Raw genomic sequence first — 13,435 nt, 5'->3', positions numbered from 1 at the left:
CACCTCTGTCTGTCTCTGTGGCGCAATCGGTCAGCGCGTTTGGCTGTTAACCAAAAGGATGGTGGTTCGAATCCACACAGGGACGGCCCACTTTTCCCCCCGCCCCTTGTTATTGTTTCTACTTCTGGCGGACAGCTTGCCAGACTGTGGCTACAGTAACCTTAAGCTGCTTGCTGTGGACGGCCATCTTGCAAAAATGTATTGAGCGTTTAGAAACTTCCTTTCCATTGCCTAGGCCAACATAAACCAAGGCACTGCTGGGAGTCGAACCCAGGGTTTCCTGTTTACAAGACAGGCGCTTTGACCAACTAAGCCACGGTGCCAGGACTCTCCCATTCCCCAGTGCCTACACTCAGGCGTAAGGCAAAAAACAAAACAAAACAAAACAAAACAAAACAAAACAAAACAAAACAAAACAAAACAAAACAAAACAAAACAAAACAAAACAAAACAAAACAAAACAAAACAAAATCTGGATGCAGACTGCAACAAAGGAAGCACACAGAGGTGAAAATGTAAGGTTGACGGGAGCAACAAGCTCCCTGTTGCGACTGTCCAGGGGCGGCAATGGGAATTGGACGTTGGCCGTAGCGCGTGTCCTTTGGGTTCTGGTTCTTCTTTACAAACCGGTGTCTGTCCAGTTGGCTTTCCGGTTCATTACGTCCTCTGATGGCTTTACGATAAGCCTATCTTGCTAAAACTGATGGTCGACAAAGCGGAAGCACAAGCTTCGCAAGGAGCACAGAAAGCCCGCCTAAGGCACCGCTGGGATTTGAACCCAGGACCTCCTGTTTACTAGACAGGCGCTTTAACCAACTAAGCCACGGCGCCAAATCTGCCACTGCTGCTGCTGATAGTAGAATAACAGCAGATCACGGAACGCTGTCAATCAGGTTCTTGCCTTGCCGTCCATCCATCCATCCATCTATCTATGACTCTCAATATCTAACTCTCTTGCTTGCTATCGCTCCCCCAATGGTCAGTAGCATAGTAGCATAACAGCAGATCACGGACCACTGTCAATCAGATTCTTGCCTTGCCGTCCATCCATCCATCCATCTATCTATCTATCTATGACTCTTGACATCTAACTCTCTTGCTTGCTATCGCTCCCCCAATGGTCAGTAGCAAAGTAGCATAACAGCAGATCACGGACCACTGTCAATCAGATGCTTGCCTTGCCGTCCATCCATCCATCTATCTATCTATCTATCTATCTATGACTCTTGATATCTAACTCTCTTGCTTGCTATCGCTCCCCCAATGGTCAGTAGCATTGTAGCATAACAGCAGATCACGGACCACTGTCAATCAGGTGCTTGCCTTGCCGTCCATCCATCCATCTATCTATCTATCTATCAATGACTCTCGATATCTAACTCTCTTACTTGCTATCGCTCCCCCAATGGTCAGTAGCATAGTAGCATAACAGCAGATCACGGACCACTGTCAATCAGATGCTTGCCTTGCTGTCCATCCATCCATCCATCTATCTATCTATCTATCTATCAATGACTCTCGATATCTAACTCTCTTACTTGCTATCGCTCCCCCAATGGTCAGTAGCATAGTAGCATAACAGCAGATCACGGACCACTGTCAATCAGATGCTTGCCTTGCCGTCCATCCATCCATCTATCTATCTATCTATCAATGACTCTTGATATCTAACTCTCTTGCTTGCTATCGCTCCCCCAATGGTCAGTAGCATAGTAGCATAACAGCAGATCACGGACCACTGTCAATCAGATGCTTGCCTTGCCGTCCATCCATCCATCCATCTATCTATCTATCTATCAATGACTCTCGATATCTAACTCTCTTACTTGCTATCGCTCCCCCAATGGTCAGTAGCATAGTAGCATAACAGCAGATCACGGACCACTGTCAATCAGATGCTTGCCTTGCCGTCCATCCATCCATCTATCTATCTATCTATCTATGACTCTTGATATCTAACTCTCTTGCTTGCTATCGCTCCACCAATGGTCAGTAGCATAGTAGCATAACAGCAGATCACGGACCACTGTCACTCAGATGCTTGCCTTGCCATCCATCCATCCATCCATCTATCTATCTATCTATCAATGACTCTCGATATCTAACTCTCTTGCTTGCTATCGCTCCCCCAATGGTCAGTAGCATAGTAGCATAACAGCAGATCACGGACCACTGTCAATCAGATGCTTGCCTTGCCGTCCATCCATCCATCTATCTATCTATCTATCTATGACTCTTGATATCTAACTCTCTTGCTTGCTATCGCTCCCCCAATGGTCAGTAGCATAGTAGCATAACAGCAGATCACGGACCACTGTCAATCAGATGCTTGCCTTTCCGTCCATCCATCCATCCATCTATCTATCTATCTATCAATGACTCTCGATATCTAACTCTCTTGCTTGCTATCGCTCCCCCAATGGTCAGTAGCATAGTAGCATAACAGCAGATCACGGACCACTGTCAATCAGATGCTTGCCTTGCCGTCCATCCATCCATCCATCTATCTATCTATATATCAATGACTCTCGATATCTAACTCTCTTACTTGCTATCGCTCCCCCAATGGTCAGTAGCATAGTAGCATAACAGCAGATCACGGACCACTGTCAATCAGATGCTTGCCTTGCCGTCCATCCATCCATCTATCTATCTATCTATCTATGACTCTTGATATCTAACTCTCTTGCTTGCTATCGCTCCACCAATGGTCAGTAGCATAGTAGCATAACAGCAGATCACGGACCACTGTCACTCAGATGCTTGCCTTGCCATCCATCCATCCATCCATCTATCTATCTATCTATCAATGACTCTCGATATCTAACTCTCTTGCTTGCTATCGCTCCCCCAATGGTCAGTAGCATAGTAGCATAACAGCAGATCACGGACCACTGTCAATCAGATGCTTGCCTTGCCGTCCATCCATCCATCTATCTATCTATCTATCTATGACTCTTGATATCTAACTCTCTTGCTTGCTATCGCTCCCCCAATGGTCAGTAGCATAGTAGCATAACAGCAGATCACGGACCACTGTCAATCAGATGCTTGCCTTTCCGTCCATCCATCCATCCATCTATCTATCTATCTATCAATGACTCTCGATATCTAACTCTCTTGCTTGCTATCGCTCCCCCAATGGTCAGTAGCATAGTAGCATAACAGCAGATCACGGACCACTGTCAATCAGATGCTTGCCTTGCCGTCCATCCATCCATCTATCTATCTATCTATCTATGACTCTTGATATCTAACTCTCTTGCTTGCTATCGCTCCCCCAATGGTCAGTGGCATTGTAGCATAACAGCAGATCACGGACCACTGTCAATCAGATGCTTGCCTTGCCGTCCATCCATCCATCCATCTATCTATCTATGACTCTTGTTATCTAACTCTCTTGCTTGCTATCGCTCCCCCAATGGTCAGTAGCATAGTAGCATAACAGCAGATCACGGACCACTGTCAATCAGATGCTTGCCTTGCCGTCCATCCATCCATCCATCTATCTATCTATCTATGACTCTTGACATCTAACTCTCTTGCTTGCTATCGCTCCCCCAATGGTCAGTAGCAAAGTAGCATAACAGCAGATCACGGACCACTGTCAATCAGATGCTTGCCTTGCCGTCCATCCATCCACCCATCCATCTATCTATCTATGACTCTTGATATCTAACTCTCTTGCTTGCTATCGCTCCCCCAATGGTCACGTATGTTGCATTCAACGACAAAGAAAATCGTGTGCTGGAAATGATTTTTGGCAACTGTGAAGGAACTGCACGACTGCAGCAACCACAACACCTCTGTCTGTCTCTGTGGCGCAATCGGTCAGCGCGTTTGGCTGTTAACCAAAAGGATGGTGGTTCGAATCCACCCAGGGACGGCCCACTTTTCCCCCCGCCCCTTGTTATTGTTTCTACTTCTGGCGGACAGCTTGCCAGACTGTGGCTACAGTAACCTTAAGCTGCTTGCTGTGGACGGCCATCTTGCAAAAATGTATTGAGCGTTTAGAAACTTCCTTTCCATTGCCTAGGCCAACATAAACCAAGGCACTGCTGGGAGTCGAACCCAGGGTTTCCTGTTTACAAGACAGGCGCTTTGACCAACTAAGCCACGGTGCCAGGACTCTCCCATTCCCCAGTGCCTACACTCAGGCGTAAGGCAAAAAACAAAACAAAACAAAACAAAACAAAACAAAACAAAACAAAACAAAACAAAACAAAACAAAACAAAACAAAACAAAACAAAACAAAACAAAATCTGGATGCAGACTGCAACAAAGGAAGCACACAGAGGTGAAAATGTAAGGTTGACGGGAGCAACAAGCTCCCTGTTGCGACTGTCCAGGGGCGGCAATGGGAATTGGACGTTGGCCGTAGCGCGTGTCCTTTGGGTTCTGGTTCTTCTTTACAAACCGGCGTCTGTCCAGTTGGCTTTCCGGTTCATTACGTCCTCTGATGGCTTTACGATAAGCCTATCTTGCTAAAACTGATGGTCGACAAAGCGGAAGCACAAGCTTCGCAAGGAGCACAGAAAGCCCGCCTAAGGCACCGCTGGGATTTGAACCCAGGACCTCCTGTTTACTAGACAGGCGCTTTAACCAACTAAGCCACGGCGACAAATCTGCCGCTGCTGCTGCTGATAGTAGAATAACAGCAGATCACGGAACGCTGTCAATCAGGTTCTTGCCTTGCCGTCCATCCATCCATCCATCTATCTATGACTCTCAATATCTAACTCTCTTGCTTGCTATCGCTCCCCCAATGGTCAGTAGCATAGTAGCATAACAGCAGATCACGGACCACTGTCAATCAGATTCTTGCCTTGCCGTCCATCCATCCATCCATCTATCTATCTATCTATGACTCTTGACATCTAACTCTCTTGCTTGCTATCGCTCCCCCAATGGTCAGTAGCAAAGTAGCATAACAGCAGATCACGGACCACTGTCAATCAGATGCTTGCCTTGCCGTCCATCCATCCATCTATCTATCTATCTATCTATCTATGACTCTTGATATCTAACTCTCTTGCTTGCTATCGCTCCCCCAATGGTCAGTAGCATTGTAGCATAACAGCAGATCACGGACCACTGCCAATCAGGTGCTTGCCTTGCCGTCCATCCATCCATCTATCTATCTATCTATCTATGACTCTTGATATCTAACTCTCTTGCTTGCTATCGCTCCCCCAATGGTCAGTAGCATAGTAGCATAACAGCAGATCACGGACCACTGTCAATCAGATGCTTGCCTTGCCGTCCATCCATCCATCTATCTATCTATCTATCTATGACTCTTGATATCTAACTCTCTTGCTTGCTATCGCTCCCCCAATGGTCAGTAGCATTGTAGCATAACAGCAGATCACGGACCACTGTCAATCAGATGCTTGCCTTGCCGTCCATCCATCCATCTATCTATCTATCTATCAATGACTCTCGATATCTAACTCTCTTACTTGCTATCGCTCCCCCAATGGTCAGTAGCATAGTAGCATAACAGCAGATCACGGACCACTGTCAATCAGATGCTTGCCTTGCCGTCCATCCATCCATCCATCCATCTATCTATCTATCTATCTATGACTCTTGATATCTAACTCTCTTGCTTGCTATCGCTCCACCAATGGTCAGTAGCATAGTAGCATAACAGCAGATCACGGACCACTGTCACTCAGATGCTTGCCTTGCCATCCATCCATCCATCCATCTATCTATCTATCTATCAATGACTCTCGATATCTAACTCTCTTGCTTGCTATCGCTCCCCCAATGGTCAGTAGCATAGTAGCATAACAGCAGATCACGGACCACTGTCAATCAGATGCTTGCCTTGCCGTCCATCCATCCATCTATCTATCTATCTATCTATGACTCTTGATATCTAACTCTCTTGCTTGCTATCGCTCCCCCAATGGTCAGTAGCATAGTAGCATAACAGCAGATCACGGACCACTGTCAATCAGATGCTTGCCTTTCCGTCCATCCATCCATCCATCTATCTATCTATCTATCAATGACTCTCGATATCTAACTCTCTTGCTTGCTATCGCTCCCCCAATGGTCAGTAGCATAGTAGCATAACAGCAGATCACGGACCACTGTCAATCAGATGCTTGCCTTGCCGTCCATCCATCCATCTATCTATCTATCTATCTATGACTCTTGATATCTAACTCTCTTGCTTGCTATCGCTCCCCCAATGGTCAGTGGCATTGTAGCATAACAGCAGATCACGGACCACTGTCAATCAGATGCTTGCCTTGCCGTCCATCCATCCATCCATCTATCTATCTATGACTCTTGTTATCTAACTCTCTTGCTTGCTATCGCTCCCCCAATGGTCAGTAGCATAGTAGCATAACAGCAGATCACGGACCACTGTCAATCAGATGCTTGCCTTGCCGTCCATCCATCCATCCATCTATCTATCTATCTATGACTCTTGACATCTAACTCTCTTGCTTGCTATCGCTCCCCCAATGGTCAGTAGCAAAGTAGCATAACAGCAGATCACGGACCACTGTCAATCAGATGCTTGCCTTGCCGTCCATCCATCCACCCATCCATCTATCTATCTATGACTCTTGATATCTAACTCTCTTGCTTGCTATCGCTCCCCCAATGGTCACGTATGTTGCATTCAACGACAAAGAAAATCGTGTGCTGGAAATGATTTTTGGCAACTGTGAAGGAACTGCACGACTGCAGCAACCACAACACCTCTGTCTGTCTCTGTGGCGCAATCGGTCAGCGCGTTTGGCTGTTAACCAAAAGGATGGTGGTTCGAATCCACCCAGGGACGGCCCACTTTTCCCCCCGCCCCTTGTTATTGTTTCTACTTCTGGCGGACAGCTTGCCAGACTGTGGCTACAGTAACCTTAAGCTGCTTGCTGTGGACGGCCATCTTGCAAAAATGTATTGAGCGTTTAGAAACTTCCTTTCCATTGCCTAGGCCAACATAAACCAAGGCACTGCTGGGAGTCGAACCCAGGGTTTCCTGTTTACAAGACAGGCGCTTTGACCAACTAAGCCACGGTGCCAGGACTCTCCCATTCCCCAGTGCCTACACTCAGGCGTAAGGCAAAAAACAAAACAAAACAAAACAAAACAAAACAAAACAAAACAAAACAAAACAAAACAAAACAAAACAAAACAAAACAAAATCTGGATGCAGACTGCAACAAAGGAAGCACACAGAGGTGAAAATGTAAGGTTGACGGGAGCAACAAGCTCCCTGTTGCGACTGTCCAGGGGCGGCAATGGGAATTGGACGTTGGCCGTAGCGCGTGTCCTTTGGGTTCTGGTTCTTCTTTACAAACCGGCGTCTGTCCAGTTGGCTTTCCGGTTCATTACGTCCTCTGATGGCTTTACGATAAGCCTATCTTGCTAAAACTGATGGTCGACAAAGCGGAAGCACAAGCTTCGCAAGGAGCACAGAAAGCCCGCCTAAGGCACCGCTGGGATTTGAACCCAGGACCTCCTGTTTACTAGACAGGCGCTTTAACCAACTAAGCCACGGCGACAAATCTGCCGCTGCTGCTGCTGATAGTAGAATAACAGCAGATCACGGAACGCTGTCAATCAGGTTCTTGCCTTGCCGTCCATCCATCCATCCATCTATCTATGACTCTCAATATCTAACTCTCTTGCTTGCTATCGCTCCCCCAATGGTCAGTAGCATAGTAGCATAACAGCAGATCACGGACCACTGTCAATCAGATTCTTGCCTTGCCGTCCATCCATCCATCCATCTATCTATCTATCTATGACTCTTGACATCTAACTCTCTTGCTTGCTATCGCTCCCCCAATGGTCAGTAGCAAAGTAGCATAACAGCAGATCACGGACCACTGTCAATCAGATGCTTGCCTTGCCGTCCATCCATCCATCTATCTATCTATCTATCTATCTATGACTCTTGATATCTAACTCTCTTGCTTGCTATCGCTCCCCCAATGGTCAGTAGCATTGTAGCATAACAGCAGATCACGGACCACTGCCAATCAGGTGCTTGCCTTGCCGTCCATCCATCCATCTATCTATCTATCTATCTATGACTCTTGATATCTAACTCTCTTGCTTGCTATCGCTCCCCCAATGGTCAGTAGCATAGTAGCATAACAGCAGATCACGGACCACTGTCAATCAGATGCTTGCCTTGCCGTCCATCCATCCATCTATCTATCTATCTATCTATGACTCTTGATATCTAACTCTCTTGCTTGCTATCGCTCCCCCAATGGTCAGTAGCATTGTAGCATAACAGCAGATCACGGACCACTGTCAATCAGATGCTTGCCTTGCCGTCCATCCATCCATCTATCTATCTATCTATCAATGACTCTCGATATCTAACTCTCTTACTTGCTATCGCTCCCCCAATGGTCAGTAGCATAGTAGCATAACAGCAGATCACGGACCACTGTCAATCAGATGCTTGCCTTGCCGTCCATCCATCCATCCATCCATCTATCTATCTATCTATCTATGACTCTTGATATCTAACTCTCTTGCTTGCTATCGCTCCACCAATGGTCAGTAGCATAGTAGCATAACAGCAGATCACGGACCACTGTCACTCAGATGCTTGCCTTGCCATCCATCCATCCATCCATCTATCTATCTATCTATCAATGACTCTCGATATCTAACTCTCTTGCTTGCTATCGCTCCCCCAATGGTCAGTAGCATAGTAGCATAACAGCAGATCACGGACCACTGTCAATCAGATGCTTGCCTTGCCGTCCATCCATCCATCTATCTATCTATCTATCTATGACTCTTGATATCTAACTCTCTTGCTTGCTATCGCTCCCCCAATGGTCAGTAGCATAGTAGCATAACAGCAGATCACGGACCACTGTCAATCAGATGCTTGCCTTTCCGTCCATCCATCCATCCATCTATCTATCTATCTATCAATGACTCTCGATATCTAACTCTCTTGCTTGCTATCGCTCCCCCAATGGTCAGTAGCATAGTAGCATAACAGCAGATCACGGACCACTGTCAATCAGATGCTTGCCTTGCCGTCCATCCATCCATCTATCTATCTATCTATCTATGACTCTTGATATCTAACTCTCTTGCTTGCTATCGCTCCCCCAATGGTCAGTGGCATTGTAGCATAACAGCAGATCACGGACCACTGTCAATCAGATGCTTGCCTTGCCGTCCATCCATCCATCCATCTATCTATCTATGACTCTTGTTATCTAACTCTCTTGCTTGCTATCGCTCCCCCAATGGTCAGTAGCATAGTAGCATAACAGCAGATCACGGACCACTGTCAATCAGATGCTTGCCTTGCCGTCCATCCATCCATCCATCTATCTATCTATCTATGACTCTTGACATCTAACTCTCTTGCTTGCTATCGCTCCCCCAATGGTCAGTAGCAAAGTAGCATAACAGCAGATCACGGACCACTGTCAATCAGATGCTTGCCTTGCCGTCCATCCATCCACCCATCCATCTATCTATCTATGACTCTTGATATCTAACTCTCTTGCTTGCTATCGCTCCCCCAATGGTCACGTATGTTGCATTCAACGACAAAGAAAATCGTGTGCTGGAAATGATTTTTGGCAACTGTGAAGGAACTGCACGACTGCAGCAACCACAACACCTCTGTCTGTCTCTGTGGCGCAATCGGTCAGCGCGTTTGGCTGTTAACCAAAAGGATGGTGGTTCGAATCCACCCAGGGACGGCCCACTTTTCCCCCCGCCCCTTGTTATTGTTTCTACTTCTGGCGGACAGCTTGCCAGACTGTGGCTACAGTAACCTTAAGCTGCTTGCTGTGGACGGCCATCTTGCAAAAATGTATTGAGCGTTTAGAAACTTCCTTTCCATTGCCTAGGCCAACATAAACCAAGGCACTGCTGGGAGTCGAACCCAGGGTTTCCTGTTTACAAGACAGGCGCTTTGACCAACTAAGCCACGGTGCCAGGACTCTCCCATTCCCCAGTGCCTACACTCAGGCGTAAGGCAAAAAACAAAACAAAACAAAACAAAACAAAACAAAACAAAACAAAACAAAACAAAACAAAACAAAACAAAATCTGGATGCAGACTGCAACAAAGGAAGCACACAGAGGTGAAAATGTAAGGTTGACGGGAGCAACAAGCTCCCTGTTGCGACTGTCCAGGGGCGGCAATGGGAATTGGACGTTGGCCGTAGCGCGTGTCCTTTGGGTTCTGGTTCTTCTTTACAAACCGGCGTCTGTCCAGTTGGCTTTCCGGTTCATTACGTCCTCTGATGGCTTTACGATAAGCCTATCTTGCTAAAACTGATGGTCGACAAAGCGGAAGCACAAGCTTCGCAAGGAGCACAGAAAGCCCGCCTAAGGCACCGCTGGGATTTGAACCCAGGACCTCCTGTTTACTAGACAGGCGCTTTAACCAACTAAGCCACGGCGACAAATCTGCCGCTGCTGCTGCTGATAGTAGAATAACAGCAGATCACGGAACGCTGTCAATCAGGTTCTTGCCTTGCCGTCCATCCATCCATCCATCTATCTATGACTCTCAATATCTAACTCTCTTGCTTGCTATCGCTCCCCCAATGGTCAGTAGCATAGTAGCATAACAGCAGATCACGGACCACTGTCAATCAGATTCTTGCCTTGCCGTCCATCCATCCATCCATCTATCTATCTATCTATGACTCTTGACATCTAACTCTCTTGCTTGCTATCGCTCCCCCAATGGTCAGTAGCATAGTAGCATAACAGCAGATCACGGACCACTGTCAATCAGATGCTTGCCTTGCCGTCCATCCATCCATCTATCTATCTATCTATCTATGACTCTTGATATCTAACTCTCTTGCTTGCTATCGCTCCCCCAATGGTCAGTAGCATTGTAGCATAACAGCAGATCACGGACCACTGTCAATCAGATGCTTGCCTTGCCGTCCATCCATCCATCTATCTATCTATCTATCAATGACTCTCGATATCTAACTCTCTTACTTGCTATCGCTCCCCCAATGGTCAGTAGCATAGTAGCATAACAGCAGATCACGGACCACTGTCAATCAGATGCTTGCCTTGCCGTCCATCCATCCATCCATCCATCTATCTATCTATCTATCTATGACTCTTGATATCTAACTCTCTTGCTTGCTATCGCTCCACCAATGGTCAGTAGCATAGTAGCATAACAGCAGATCACGGACCACTGTCACTCAGATGCTTGCCTTGCCATCCATCCATCCATCCATCTATCTATCTATCTATCAATGACTCTCGATATCTAACTCTCTTGCTTGCTATCGCTCCCCCAATGGTCAGTAGCATAGTAGCATAACAGCAGATCACGGACCACTGTCAATCAGATGCTTGCCTTGCCGTCCATCCATCCATCTATCTATCTATCTATCTATGACTCTTGATATCTAACTCTCTTGCTTGCTATCGCTCCCCCAATGGTCAGTAGCATAGTAGCATAACAGCAGATCACGGACCACTGTCAATCAGATGCTTGCCTTTCCGTCCATCCATCCATCCATCTATCTATCTATCTATCAATGACTCTCGATATCTAACTCTCTTGCTTGCTATCGCTCCCCCAATGGTCAGTAGCATAGTAGCATAACAGCAGATCACGGACCACTGTCAATCAGATGCTTGCCTTGCCGTCCATCCATCCATCTATCTATCTATCTATCTATGACTCTTGATATCTAACTCTCTTGCTTGCTATCGCTCCCCCAATGGTCAGTGGCATTGTAGCATAACAGCAGATCACGGACCACTGTCAATCAGATGCTTGCCTTGCCGTCCATCCATCCATCCATCTATCTATCTATGACTCTTGTTATCTAACTCTCTTGCTTGCTATCGCTCCCCCAATGGTCAGTAGCATAGTAGCATAACAGCAGATCACGGACCACTGTCAATCAGATGCTTGCCTTGCCGTCCATCCATCCATCCATCTATCTATCTATCTATGACTCTTGACATCTAACTCTCTTGCTTGCTATCGCTCCCCCAATGGTCAGTAGCAAAGTAGCATAACAGCAGATCACGGACCACTGTCAATCAGATGCTTGCCTTGCCGTCCATCCATCCACCCATCCATCTATCTATCTATGACTCTTGATATCTAACTCTCTTGCTTGCTATCGCTCCCCCAATGGTCACGTATGTTGCATTCAACGACAAAGAAAATCGTGTGCTGGAAATGATTTTTGGCAACTGTGAAGGAACTGCACGACTGCAGCAACCACAACACCTCTGTCTGTCTCTGTGGCGCAATCGGTCAGCGCGTTTGGCTGTTAACCAAAAGGATGGTGGTTCGAATCCACCCAGGGACGGCCCACTTTTCCCCCCGCCCCTTGTTATTGTTTCTACTTCTGGCGGACAGCTTGCCAGACTGTGGCTACAGTAACCTTAAGCTGCTTGCTGTGGACGGCCATCTTGCAAAAATGTATTGAGCGTTTAGAAACTTCCTTTCCATTGCCTAGGCCAACATAAACCAAGGCACTGCTGGGAGTCGAACCCAGGGTTTCCTGTTTACAAGACAGGCGCTTTGACCAACTAAGCCACGGTGCCAGGACTCTCCCATTCCCCAGTGCCTACACTCAGGCGTAAGGCAAAAAACAAAACAAAACAAAACAAAACAAAACAAAACAAAACAAAACAAAACAAAACAAAACAAAACAAAACAAAACAAAACAAAACAAAACAAAACAAAACAAAACAAAACAAAATCTGGATGCAGACTGCAACAAAGGAAGCACACAGAGGTGAAAATGTAAGGTTGACGGGAGCAACAAGCTCCCTGTTGCGACTGTCCAGGGGCGGCAATGGGAATTGGACGTTGGCCGTAGCGCGTGTCCTTTGGGTTCTGGTTCTTCTTTACAAACCGGCGTCTGTCCAGTTGGCTTTCCGGTTCATTACGTCCTCTGATGGCTTTACGATAAGCCTATCTTGCTAAAACTGATGGTCGACAAAGCGGAAGCACAAGCTTCGCAAGGAGCACAGAAAGCCCGCCTAAGGCACCGCTGGGATTTGAACCCAGGACCTCCTGTTTACTAGACAGGCGCTTTAACCAACTAAGCCACGGCGACAAATCTGCCGCTGCTGCTGCTGATAGTAGAATAACAGCAGATCACGGAACGCTGTCAATCAGGTTCTTGCCTTGCCGTCCATCCATCCATCCATCTATCTATGACTCTCAATATCTAACTCTCTTGCTTGCTATCGCTCCCCCAATGGTCAGTAGCATAGTAGCATAACAGCAGATCACGGACCACTGTCAATCAGATTCTTGCCTTGCCGTCCATCCATCCATCCATCTATCTATCTATCTATGACTCTTGACATCTAACTCTCTTGCTTGCTATCGCTCCCCCAATGGTCAGTAGCATAGTAGCATAACAGCAGATCACGGACCACTGTCAATCAGATGCTTGCCTTGCC

The 13,435-nt window shown here is 46.7% G+C and overlaps 15 non-coding genes across 15 annotated transcripts; 5 read left to right on the top strand and 10 right to left on the bottom strand.

Moving 5' to 3' along the window:
* Positions 1-11: 11 nt before the first annotated feature.
* On the top strand, positions 12-85 carry trnan-guu (transfer RNA asparagine (anticodon GUU)). Its single transcript has one exon. It is a non-coding gene; the product is annotated as a tRNA-Asn (tRNA).
* Positions 86-249: 164 nt separating this feature from the next.
* On the bottom strand, positions 250-323 carry trnat-ugu (transfer RNA threonine (anticodon UGU)). The gene has a single exon. It is a non-coding gene; the product is annotated as a tRNA-Thr (tRNA).
* A 434-nt stretch (positions 324-757) lies between these two features.
* Positions 758-831, bottom strand: trnat-agu (transfer RNA threonine (anticodon AGU)). Its single transcript has one exon. It is a non-coding gene; the product is annotated as a tRNA-Thr (tRNA).
* Positions 832-3,812: 2,981 nt separating this feature from the next.
* Positions 3,813-3,886, top strand: trnan-guu (transfer RNA asparagine (anticodon GUU)). Its single transcript has one exon. It is a non-coding gene; the product is annotated as a tRNA-Asn (tRNA).
* A 164-nt stretch (positions 3,887-4,050) lies between these two features.
* Positions 4,051-4,124, bottom strand: trnat-ugu (transfer RNA threonine (anticodon UGU)). Its single transcript has one exon. It is a non-coding gene; the product is annotated as a tRNA-Thr (tRNA).
* A 424-nt stretch (positions 4,125-4,548) lies between these two features.
* On the bottom strand, positions 4,549-4,622 carry trnat-agu (transfer RNA threonine (anticodon AGU)). The gene has a single exon. It is a non-coding gene; the product is annotated as a tRNA-Thr (tRNA).
* A 2,113-nt stretch (positions 4,623-6,735) lies between these two features.
* On the top strand, positions 6,736-6,809 carry trnan-guu (transfer RNA asparagine (anticodon GUU)). Its single transcript has one exon. It is a non-coding gene; the product is annotated as a tRNA-Asn (tRNA).
* Positions 6,810-6,973: 164 nt separating this feature from the next.
* Positions 6,974-7,047, bottom strand: trnat-ugu (transfer RNA threonine (anticodon UGU)). Its single transcript has one exon. It is a non-coding gene; the product is annotated as a tRNA-Thr (tRNA).
* Positions 7,048-7,456: 409 nt separating this feature from the next.
* Positions 7,457-7,530, bottom strand: trnat-agu (transfer RNA threonine (anticodon AGU)). The gene has a single exon. It is a non-coding gene; the product is annotated as a tRNA-Thr (tRNA).
* Positions 7,531-9,643: 2,113 nt separating this feature from the next.
* On the top strand, positions 9,644-9,717 carry trnan-guu (transfer RNA asparagine (anticodon GUU)). The gene has a single exon. It is a non-coding gene; the product is annotated as a tRNA-Asn (tRNA).
* Positions 9,718-9,881: 164 nt separating this feature from the next.
* On the bottom strand, positions 9,882-9,955 carry trnat-ugu (transfer RNA threonine (anticodon UGU)). Its single transcript has one exon. It is a non-coding gene; the product is annotated as a tRNA-Thr (tRNA).
* A 399-nt stretch (positions 9,956-10,354) lies between these two features.
* On the bottom strand, positions 10,355-10,428 carry trnat-agu (transfer RNA threonine (anticodon AGU)). The gene has a single exon. It is a non-coding gene; the product is annotated as a tRNA-Thr (tRNA).
* Positions 10,429-12,253: 1,825 nt separating this feature from the next.
* On the top strand, positions 12,254-12,327 carry trnan-guu (transfer RNA asparagine (anticodon GUU)). Its single transcript has one exon. It is a non-coding gene; the product is annotated as a tRNA-Asn (tRNA).
* Positions 12,328-12,491: 164 nt separating this feature from the next.
* On the bottom strand, positions 12,492-12,565 carry trnat-ugu (transfer RNA threonine (anticodon UGU)). Its single transcript has one exon. It is a non-coding gene; the product is annotated as a tRNA-Thr (tRNA).
* A 444-nt stretch (positions 12,566-13,009) lies between these two features.
* Positions 13,010-13,083, bottom strand: trnat-agu (transfer RNA threonine (anticodon AGU)). The gene has a single exon. It is a non-coding gene; the product is annotated as a tRNA-Thr (tRNA).
* Positions 13,084-13,435: the final 352 nt, after the last annotated feature.

Source organism: Amia ocellicauda, chromosome 2 (genome assembly GCF_036373705.1).
Source record: "Amia ocellicauda isolate fAmiCal2 chromosome 2, fAmiCal2.hap1, whole genome shotgun sequence".
Classification (NCBI taxonomy): Eukaryota; Metazoa; Chordata; class Actinopteri; order Amiiformes; family Amiidae; genus Amia; species Amia ocellicauda.
The sequence above is the reverse complement of the archived record's forward strand: the minus strand, read 5'-3'. Positions and strand labels throughout refer to the sequence as shown.